This window comes from Halichoerus grypus, chromosome 8, assembly GCF_964656455.1.
Source record: "Halichoerus grypus chromosome 8, mHalGry1.hap1.1, whole genome shotgun sequence".
In the NCBI taxonomy this organism is placed as follows: domain Eukaryota; kingdom Metazoa; phylum Chordata; class Mammalia; order Carnivora; family Phocidae; genus Halichoerus; species Halichoerus grypus.
Window position 1 is genome coordinate 44095048 of NC_135719.1, and position 12040 is coordinate 44107087.

At 40.6% G+C, this 12040-nt stretch overlaps 1 protein-coding gene and 1 pseudogene across 2 annotated transcripts in view; one reads left to right on the plus strand and one right to left on the minus strand.

Moving 5' to 3' along the window:
• Positions 1-12040, minus strand: part of LRRC49 (leucine rich repeat containing 49) — a 167171-nt gene that overhangs the window by 135067 nt on the left and 20064 nt on the right. The gene's annotated exons all lie outside the window — the stretch shown is intronic.
• On the plus strand, positions 7645-10929 carry LOC118537592 (ras-related C3 botulinum toxin substrate 1 pseudogene; annotated as a pseudogene).

Sequence of the window (12040 nt, forward strand, 5' to 3'; positions counted from 1 at the left end):
GGAAGAATAAAAGGTAAGACGGGGATATGGAAGACAAATAATATAGATGTAACAAACATGAATGGAAAAGCAATATTTAAATATATAAAATAAAATTTTCCTGAGAACAGGAAAGATAGAAATATATAGAATGAAGGGGCACAATTGTTGTATGACATACATAGAGTGTCTTCCCCCTTCTGCTACTAAACGTGGGGCATTTCTCTTAGAAAACCACCTTTCTCTAATTCCTTCATCCAGGTGGGACTGATAATTAGAATGCCTACATTGTGAGTTGCCTTTTATTTAGTTTGGTAACTCTGAAAAGGAACATTATTAATTCTAAAATATTGGTACCAAGATGTAATTTTTTTAAAAATCACTGGGGAGGAGGCGGAGCAAGATGGCGGGGGAGTAGGAGACCTGGATTTCGTCTCCTCTCAGGAATTCAGCTGGATAGGGATCAAACCATTCTGAACACCTACAAACTCAACAGGAGATCAAAGAAAAGAAGAGCAACAACTCTCTGAACAGAAAAGCGACCACTTTCTGGAAGGTAGGACGTGCGGAGAAGTGAATCCGAGGCGATATTCGGGAGGATAGACGGCGGGGGAGGGGCCTCCGACGGCCGCTTCTGGCAAGTGATAGAGCCACGGAGCACAAAGTCGGAACTTTGAGAAGTCTGCTCCGCTGAGGGACGTCACTCTGGTGGCGAAGTGGGGGGTGGAACCCTCGCGGGACAGTGTGGTCTCAGGACCCTCGGGGTCACAGAAAGACCGGGGGTGCCTGAGTGCGGCAGAGCTCCCAGGTACTGGAGCGGGGAAGCCGGCTGCGGAGACGGAGCCCAGGCGCGGGCTCTCAGCTCGGGGTTGCTATAAACCGTGATCCGCGGCACAGTCGGGCCACTGCTCCTCCAGCAGGGACCCAACAAGCGGCAGATCCGGGGAGACTCACCTTCTTCCCCCGGGAGGAGAGGTGCAGGAGCGCACCGCGGGGATCTGCTGGGTTTGGAGACTCCACCCGGGGTCGGGTGCCAGAGATAGAAACGCGCGGTCACAGGCCGGGTGAGAACAGAGTGCGGCCGGAGACCGGGGAGACGGGAGTGACTGACGGCTTTTCTCTGGGGGCTCGCTGAGGAGCGGGACCCCGAGTTCTCGGCTCCGCCGGGGCGGAGACTGGGAGGCCACCATTTTCACTCTCCGCCTCCAAAGCTGTACGGAGAGCTTGCAGGGAACAAAAGCTCCGGAGAGCAAACCCGAGCGGATTACTTAGCCCGGACCGGCAAGGGCGGGGCAATTTTGCCTCCGGCAAAGACATTTGGGAACCACGGCAACAGGCCCCTCCCCCAGAAGATCAGCGAGAACAGCCAGCCAAGACCAAGTTTACCGATCAATGAGAACGGCAGAACTCCAGCGCTAGGGGAACACTGCACATAGAATTCATGGCTTTTTTACCATGATTCTTTAGTCTTTCAAAGTTAATTATTTTTTTAACTGTCTTTTTTTCTTTTTTCCTTTTTTCTTTTTTTTTGAATTTTTCTTTTTCCCTTTTTCAACCAACATCTTATCAATCCCTTTTTTTAAAAAAAAAAACATTTTTATTTTTCATTTTTAAAGTCATATTCTATCCCTTCATAGTAGTTACCCGTATTTTTGGCATATATATATAAGTTGTTCTCTCTTTAAAATCTTGAGATAGTTTCTTCTAACAGATCAAAATATACTCTAAATCTCTAGTGTATGGGTTTTTTCTACTCCCCTGCCTGATCACATTCTCTCCCTTTTTTCTTTCTTTCTTTTTTTTTTAATCCTCTTCTTTCTTTTTTCAAACAACTTATCAAATCCTTTTTTAAAATTTTTTATAATTTCCATCTTTACAGTCATATTCCATCCCTTCATCATATCAACCCTTATTTTTGTACATATATAAGTTTTTCTTTCTTTAAAATTTTGGGAGGGACTTTCTTTTAACAGACCAAAATACACCCAAAATCTAGTGTGTGGCACTGATCTATAATCCAGCCTGATCATATTTGATCACATTCTGTTTTTGTTTTGTTTTGTTTTGTTCTGCTTTTGTTTGTTTTTATCTTTATCTTTTTCTTTTTTCTTTTTTTCTTTCCTTTTCTTTTTTCTCTCTTTCCCTTTCTTTTCCCACTGCTTCAGGTCTTTTCTGATTTGTTTAGAGTATATTTTCTGGGGACGTTGTTACCCTGCTAGCATTTTGTTCTCTCATTAATCTATTCTCCTCTGCACAAAATGACAAGACGGAAAAAATCACCTCAACAAAAAGAACAAGAGGTAGTACCGACTGCCAGGGACCTACTCAATACGGACATTAGTACGATGTCAGATCTAGAGTTCAGAATCATCACTTTAAAGATACTAGCTGGGCTTGAAAAAAACATGGAAGTTATTAGAGAAACCCTTTCTGGAGAAGTAAAAGAACTAAAATCGAACCAAGTAGAAATCAAAAAGGCTATTAATGAGGTGCAATCAAATATGGGGGCGCTAACTGCTAGGATAAATGAGGCAGAAGAAAGAATCAGTGAGATAGAAGACCAAATGATGGAAAATAAAGAAGCTGAGAAAAAGAGAGATAAACAACTACTGGATCACGAGGGCAGAATTCGAGAGATAAACGATACCATAAGACGAAACAACATTAGAATAATTGGGATCCCAGAAGAAGAAGAAAGAGAGAGAGGTGCAGAAGGTATAATGGAGCAAATTATAGCAGAGAACTTCCCTAATTTGGGGAAGGAAACAGGCATCAAAATCCAGGAAGCAGAGAGAACGCCTCTCAAAATCAATAAAAATAGGTCAACACTCCGACATCTAATAGTAAAACTTACGAGTCTCAGAGACAAAGAGAAAATCCTGAAAGCAGCTCGGGAGAAGAGATATGTAACCTACAATGGTAGAAACATTAGATTGGCAACAGACTTATCCACAGAGACCTGGCAGGCCAGAAAGGACTGGCAGGACATATTCAGAGCACTAAATGAGAAAAATATGCAGCCAAGAATACTATATCCAGCTAGGCTGTCATTGAAAATTGAAGGAGAGATAAAAAGCTTCCAGGACAAACAAAAACTAAAGGAATTTGCAAACACGAAACCAGCCCTACAACAAATATTGAAAGGGGTCCTCTAAGCAAAGAGAGAGCCTAAAAGCAACATAGACCAGAAAGGAACACAAACAATATACAGTAACAGTCACTTTACAGGCAATACAATGGCACTGAACTCCTATCTTTCAATAGTTACCCTGAATGTAAATGGGCTAAATGCCCCAATCAAAAGACACAGGCTATCAGATTGGATTAAAAAACAAGACCCATCGATATGCTGTCTGCAAGAGACTCATTTTAGACCCAAAGACACCCCCAGATTGAAAGTGAGGGGGTGGAAAACCATTTACCATGCTAATGGACACCAAAAGAAAGCTGGGGTGGCAATCCTTATATCAGACAAATTAGATTTTAAACCAAAGACTGTAATAAGAGATGAGGAAGGACACTATATCATACTTAAAGGGTCTATCCAACAAGAAGATCTAACAATTGTAAATATCTATGCCCCTAACATGGGAGCAGCCACTTATATAAGCCAATTAATAACAAAAGCAAAGAAACACATCGACAACAATACAATAATAGTGGGGGACTTTAACACCCCCCTCACTGAAATGGACAGATCGTCTAAGCAAAAGATCAACAAGGAAATAAAGACTTTAAATGACACACTGGACCAAATGGACTTCACAGACATATTCAGAACATTCCATCCCAAAGCAATGGAATACACATTCTTCTCTAGTGCCCATGGAACATTCTCCAGAATAGATCACATCCTAGGTCATAAATCAGGTCTCAACCGGTACCAGAAGATTGGGATCATCCCCTGCCTATTTTCAGACCACAATGCTTTGAAACTAGAACTCAATCACAAGAGGAAAGTCAGAAAGAACTCAAATACATGGAGGCTAAAGAGCATCCTACTGAAGAATGAATGGGTCAACCAGGAAATTAAAGAAGAATTAAAAAAATTCATGGAAACCAATGAAAATGAAAACACAACTATTCAAAATCTTTGGGATACAGCAAAGGCAGTCCTAAGAGGAAAGTATATAGCAATACAAGCCTTTCTCAAGAAACAAGAAAGGTCTCAAGTACACAACCTAACCCTACACCTAAAGGAGCTGGAGAAAGAACAGCAAATAAAGCCTAAACCCAGCAGGAGAAGAGAAATCATAAAGATCAGAGCAGAAATCAATGAAATAGAAACCAAAAGAACAGGAGAACAGATCAATGAAACTAGGAGCTGGTTCTTTGAAAGAATTAACAAGATTGATAAGCCCCTGGCCAGACTTATCAAAAAGAAAAGAGAAATGACCCAAATCAACAAAATCATGAATGAAAGAGGAGAGATCACAACCAACACCAAAGAAATACAAACAATTATAAGAACATATTATGAGCAACTCTATGCCAGCAAATTAGATAACCTGGAAGTAATGGATGCATTCCTAGAGATGTATCAACTACCAAAACTGAACCAGGAAGAAATAGAACACCTGAACAGACCTATAACCACTAAGGAAATAGAAGCAGTCATCAAAAATCTCCCAAAACACAAAAGCCCAGGGCCAGATGGCTTCCCAGGGGAATTCTACCAAACATTTCAAGAAGACTTAATACCTATCCTTCTGAAACTGTTCCAAAAAATAGAAATGGAAGGAAAACTTCCAAACTCGTTTTATGAGGCCAGCATTACCTTGATCCCAAAACCAGACAAAGACCCCATCAAAAAGGAGAATTACAGACCAATATCCCTGATGAACATGGATGCAAAAATTCTCACCAAAATACTAGCCAATAGGATCCAACAGTACATTAAAAGGATTATTCACCACGACCAAGTGGGATTTATCCCTGGGCTGCAAGGTTGGTTCAACATCCGCAAATCAATCAACGTGATACAATACATTAACAAAAGAAAAAACAAGAATCACATGATCCTCTCAATAGGTGCAGAAAAAGCATTTGACAAAGTACAGCATCCTTTCTTGATCAAAACTCTTCAGAGTATAGGGATAGAGGGTACATACCTCAATATCATAAAAGCCATCTATGAAAAACCTACAGCGAATATCATTCTCAATGGGGAAAAACTGAGAGCTTTCCCCCTAAGGTCAGGAACGCGGCAGGGATGTCCACTATCACCACTGCTATTCAACATAGTATTGGAAGTCCTAGCCACAGCAATCAGACAACAAAAAGAAATCAAAGGCATCCAAATTGGCAAAGAAGAAGTCAAACTCTCACTCTTTGCAGATGATATGATACTTTATGTGGAAAATCCCAAAGACTCCACCCCAAAACTGCTAGAACTCATACAGGAATTCAGTCAAGTGGCAGGATATAAAATCAATGCACAGAAGTCAGTGGCATTCCTATACACCAACAACAAGTCAGAAGAAAGAGAAATTAAGGAGTCGATCCCATTTACAATTGCACCCAAAACCATAAGATACCTAGGAATAAATCTAACCAAAGAGGCAAAGGATCTGTACTCAGAAAACTATAAAATACTCATGAAAGAAATTGAGGAAGACACAAAGAAATGGAAAAACATTCCATGCTCATGGATAGGAAGAACAAATATTGTGAAGATGTCAATCCTACCTAGAGCAATCTACACATTCAATGCAATCCCCATCAAAATACCATCCACTTTCTTCAAAGAAATGGAACAAATAATCCTAAAATTTGTATGGAACCAGAAAAGACCCCGCATAGCCAGAGGAATGTTGAAAAAGAAAAGCAAAGCTGGCGGCATCACAATTCCAGACTTCCAGCTCTACTACAAAGCTGTCATCATCAAGACAGTATGGTACTGGCACAAAAACAGACACATAGATCAATGGAACAGAATAGAGAGCCCAGAAATGGACCCTCAACTCTATGGTCAACTAATCTTTGACAAAGCAGGAAAGAATGTCCAATGGAAAAAAGACAGTCTCTTCAACAAATGGTGTTGGGAAAATTGGACAGCCACATGCAGAAGAATGAAACTGGACCATTTCCTTACACCACACACAAAAATAGACTCCAAATGGTTGAAAGACCTCAATGTGAGACAGGAGTCCATCAAAATCCTAAAGGAGAACACAGGCAGCAAACTCTTCGACCTCAGCCGCAGCAACTTCTTCCTAGAAACGTCGCCAAAGGCAAGGGAAGCAAGGGCAAAAATGAACTCTTGGGACTTCATCAAGATAAAAAGCTTTTGCAAAGCAAAGGAAACAGTCAACAAAACCAAAAGACAACTGACAGAATGGGAGAAGATATTTGCAAATGACATATCAGATAAAGGGCTAGTATCCAAAATCTATAAAGAACTCATCAAACTCAACACCAAAAGAACAAAGAATCCAATCAAGAAATGGGCAGAAGACATGAACAGACATTTTTCCAAAGAAGACATCCAAATGGCCAACAGACACATGAAAAAGTGTTCAATATCGCTCGGCATCAGGGAAATCCAAATCAAAACCTCAATGAGATACCACCTCACACCAGTCAGAATGGCTAAAATTAACAAGTCAGGAAATGACAGATGTTGGCGGGGATGCGGAGAAAGGGGAACCCTCCTACACTGTTGGTGGGAATGCAAGCTGGTGCAGCCACTCTGGAAAACAGTATGGAGGTTCCTCAAAAAGTTGAAAATAGAGCTACCATATGATCCAGCAATTGCACTACTGGGTATTTACCCCAAAGATACAAAAGTAGGGACCCGAAAGGCTACGTGCACCCCGATGTTTATAGCAGCAATGTCCACAATAGCCAAACTGTGGAAAGAGCCAAGATGTCCATCAACAGATGAATGGATAAAGAAGATGTGGTATATATATACAATGGAATATTATGCAGCCATCAAAAGGAATAAGATCTTGCCATTTGCAACGACGTGGATGGAACTGGAGGGTATTATGCTGAGCGAAATAAGTCAAACAGAGAAAGACATGTATCATATGACCTCACTGATATGAGGAATTCTTAATCTCAGGAAACAAACTGAGGGTTGCTGGAGTGGGGGGTGGGGTGGGAGGGATGGGGTGACTGGGTGATGGACACTGGGGAGGGTATGTGTTCTGGTAAGCGCTGTGAATTGTGCAAGACTGTTGAATCTCAGATCTGTACCTCTGAAACAAATAATGCAATATATGTTAAGAAAGAAAAAAAGAAGAAGAAGAATGTAGCAGGAGGGGAAGAATGAAGGGGGGGAAATCGGAGGGGGAGAAGAACCATGAGAGACGATGGACTCTGAAAAACAAACTGAGGGTTCTAGAGGGGAGGGGGGTGGGAGGATGGGTTAGCCTGGTGATGGGTATTGAGGAGGGCACGTTCTGCATGGAGCACTGGGTGTTATGCACAAACAATGAATCATGGAACACTAAATCTAAAACTAATGATGTAATGTATGGGGATTAACATAACAATAAAAAAATTAAAAAAAAAAAAAACCCACATATATAAAAAAAAAAAATTAAAAAAAAAAATAAAAAATAAAAATCACTGGGGATATTGTTTGGCTTCTTGGTTTGCAATCAGATAGGCCAGAATTGTGCGCGTCTCTGATGGAGCCTATTACGCATAGCAGCCATGGACAAAGTCACAGTAAATGATAAAAATTTCAGGCAAAAGGTGGCGTGGGGTGAGAGCACAGCTCTTGTTTAGTTAATAAACTTCACAGCAAGAAGAAGAAATGATGGGAATGTCGGAAAGCCCAATCATGGGTCATACTGATCAGAGAGAGGGTCTCCAGGAGACCGCAGGGCTTCTTAATACATCTAGGAAAGCTGGATACTCCAGGCTCATCTTTATGTATAAGAGTAACCCAGACGGCTTTGTCTGGATAAAGACAACCTTCTGACTCAGCAATGCTAAAGGGCAAATGTCTGCTTTCAGTCAAGCAGTCACAGAAAGGACAAACTCTCCCTGAAGGAAAAGATGGCCTTGAAAGAAAAGATCCTTCCTGAAGCACATTTGTGTCCACGTTAAAGAATGCTTTTACCGAGAGAACAAATTCTGGAAGACCAAAAAAATTCTGTCAGAAATTGAGAGCCAACCTCTCAGATTCCTTTGTATTCTTCATTATTCAAATATAATCAATTGCTAAATCTTGATGTTTCCACTTTTTAAATATTTATCCAATCTGCCCCCTTATTAAATCCTTATTTTTACTACTTCAGGTCGAGCCACCTTCACTTTTCACAAAGATTACTGGATTAGTCTCTCAACTGTTCTGTCTCGTTTCACTTTCCTCCAACTCCTTCTATCCCCAACCTATCTCTTGCACACTATTAACATCCCTCAGACCATTTTCACATCCATAAACCAAATACGTTTTATTTCACGATGTACACCAAATATCATTTTTATTTCTAACAAAAGTAAACTCCAAAAACAAAAAATATTCACTTAATTTTCTTTTACGTTTTTAACTACCTGATGCTATTTTCTTTTTAGAATTGGACATTGTTTCATCTTGAATAATTTATCTCCTGACTTTTTAGAAGCCTAAGGTCACCACGGCTGTCTTTGCTTTGAAATACTCCAAATTTCTGCTTAGTGGATTTAGATATTTTGAAACAAGACTTGGATTTTCACGTAAAACTTCATTCTTGTAGTTATAGAGCCTTGAGAAATAATTTGTGTGGTACAAATACTTAATCTCAATACACAGAATAAGTACAAACACAAAGCTGAAATTATATGACATAACACAGGTCAGCTAACAAGGAACAGAGCATTTTTCATCAACATAATGGTTGGTAAATAATTCCCACACATTACATATGGATCAAGTGATATGTTTATTATTCGTAAACCAGGATTCTTCATAGATCTTGGGTAATGCCCAATGAATTCTTAAAGGTAGGGGCGCCTGGATGGCTTAGTGGGTTAAGCGTCTGACTCTTGATTTCGGGTCAGGTCATGATCTCAGGGTTCTGAGATCAAGCTCTGTGTTGGGCTCCATGCTTAAGATTCTCTCTGTTGGGCTCCATGCTTAAGATTCTCTCTGTTTCTCCCTCTGCCTCTCACCCCCAACTCTTGCTCTAAAAATAAAATATAATATAATAAAAAATAAATAAAATGAATTCTTAAAGGTATAATATAATGTGAAAACTACATAAATATGTTTAATTATCATATATACATTTTAAAATAAACTTTAAAAATTGCTACCATAAAATGTTGCAATTAGTTATGAATAGTTTTAAAAATAGTGGGCTACAAAAAAATAAAAATAAAAAATAAGTAAATAAAATAAAATAAAAATAGTGGGCTACAAGATAAAATAGCAATTCCTCAGGTGTGGCATACAAAGCCCTCCCCAGTCTGGCCTCTGCTACTTCTCTCCCCTCATTTCTCACTGTTCTTCAACACATGCTAAATTCTCAAGCAGTAAAAAATATCGTGTTGTTTTTAGTCTCAGTGCTTTTGCATACGATATTCTTTTACTGACAAAACTCTTTAATCTTCTTCCCCTTCCACCCTCAACTAACTGGGTAACTTCTCTACTAGAGTGCCACTAATCAGCCTGCAGAGCTGGACAGTTCCCAGGCCACCAACATTCCTCCCATTCTGGGCACACACAGATACACACAGATACACACAGATGGGACTGGGTGAGATTAGAACCTAGCGGATGTGATCTAGTTAGATCTGTCAAGGTTTTCATTTATTCCATTAGCTTTTCACCAAAACGACTGGGACTAGCAGTTGTTAGAAAGCCTAGAGAGATCATACTGAAGTTTGCACTTAACCAACTGCAGGTGGCAGTGACAGATCTTGTTCATTAACAGGCAGGGACTCATGGATCATCCCAGAATGTACACTTACCACCTCATGAGAGGCTCTACCGTCTGCATGAGTGTAGCTCATGTAGCTGTTCATAAATAAATCCATTTCAAAGACAAACATTTCAATGGAAGAACAAAGGACTAAAAAACAGCCAAGATGCTCTGAGAGAGAAGGAGGGGGAACGTAACAAACCAGATTCAGACAAATTCAGACAGACAGACCGAGAGGCAGACAAACTGACTGACCCAATAGAATAAAAAGTCCAGATTATATAGTAATCACGGAAATAGAAATCAAAACCACAAAGAGACACTACTTTATACCAATTTAATTGGCAAAAATTAAGAAGTATGACAATTTCAGAGCTTTGGGTGGTGGCCGCTGCTGGCTCTGGCTTCCCGTAGGGGGAGGGTGATGTGGCTTAGACAGCAGCCCTGACACCCCACCCCGCAAGCCCACCGCTTCTCGCTTCAGCGCCCCGACGCCACAGCAGCCCAGCAAGCAGCCCAGATGCAGCCACCGAGTGTGTGGTGGTGGGAGACAGAGCTACAGGTAAAAGTTACCTACCGATCAGTTAAACCAATGATTCCCTGGAGAATACATCCCCACTGTCTTTGACAACTATCCTGCCAATGTTATGGTAGATTGAAAATGGGTGAATCTGGGCTTATGGGATAGAGCTGGACAAGAAGATTATGACAGATTACGTCCCTTATCCTATCCACAAACAGATGTGGTCTTAATTTGCTTTTCTCTCATGAATCCTGCATCATTTGAAAATGTTCGAGCATGGTGGTACCTTGAAGTGCGACACCACTGTCCCAACACCCCCATCATCCTGGTAGAGACTAAACTTGATCTCAAGGACAACAAAGACATGACTGAGTGACTGCAGGAGAAGAAGCCAACTCCCATCACCTAGCCACGGGGTTTGGCCATGGCTAAGGAGATCAGTGCTGGAAAACACCTGAGTGCTTCAGCTCTCACGAAGCAAGGCCTCAAGACAGTGTTGGATGAAGCTCTTTGAGGGTTCTCTGCCCTCCAGTCAAGACGAGGAAAAGAAAATGCCTGCTGCTATAAATGTGTGGGCCCCTCTCCTGCCCTGTCCACCTCGGAAATTTTATATGCTTTGCTCAAAAATGGTGGAGCCTTTCACATAGTGCCAAGTTTTTGTTACAGATTACTTTTTCCATAAAACCATTTTGAACCAACCATTTTTAGGTTTTATTTGTTTAAAGGGTAAGACTTCAAACTTTCACATTATAGTAAAATTTAGCCCTAAAATGGCAAGCCTTCTTAAAGCCTTATTTTTCAAGAGCTCCTATTCTTGCTCAGATTAAGAGTTGCCAAAATAGCTTGTGAACTAAGTTGCACTGTTGTGCTGAGAACACTAGGCACTAAGCCATTCAAGATCTTTGTCTTTAAGAAGAGACTACAGGAAAACAGTATGGAGATTCCTCAAAAAGTTAAAAATAGTTACCCCTATGACCCAGCAATTGCAGTACTAGGTATTTACCCCAAAGACACAGATGTAGTGAAAAGAAGGGCCACATGCACCCCAGTGTTCATAGCAGCCATGTCCACAATAGCCAAACTGTGGAAGGAGTCGAGATGCCCTTCAACAGATGAATGGATAAAAAAGATGTGGTCCGTATATACAATGGAATATTACTCAGCCATCAGAAAGGATGAATACCCACCATTTGCATCAACATAGATGGAACTGGAGGGTATTATACTAAGAGAAATAAATCAAGCAGAGAAAGACAATTATCATATGGTTTCACTCATATGTGGAACATAAGGAATAGCACGGAGGACCACAGGGGAAGGGAGGGAAAACTGAAGGGAGGGAAATCAGAGAGGGAGAAAAATCATGAGAGACTATGGACTCTGGGAAACAAACTGAGGGTTTCAGAGGGGAGGGGGGTGGGGGATAGGGTAGCCGGGTGATGGGTATTAAGGAGGGCACGTGTTGTGATGAGCACTGGGTGTTATACGCAACTAATGAATCATTGAACACTACATTAAAAACTAATAATGTACTCTATGGTGGCTAACTTAATAAAAAAAAGACATGTTTATATCACAAAACCTGAAAAACACATAAAACTATTAAGGAAAATACACAAATCCCCTAAAACCCTAAAACCTAAAGATATTTCCTGATTACACTTGGTATATTTCATTA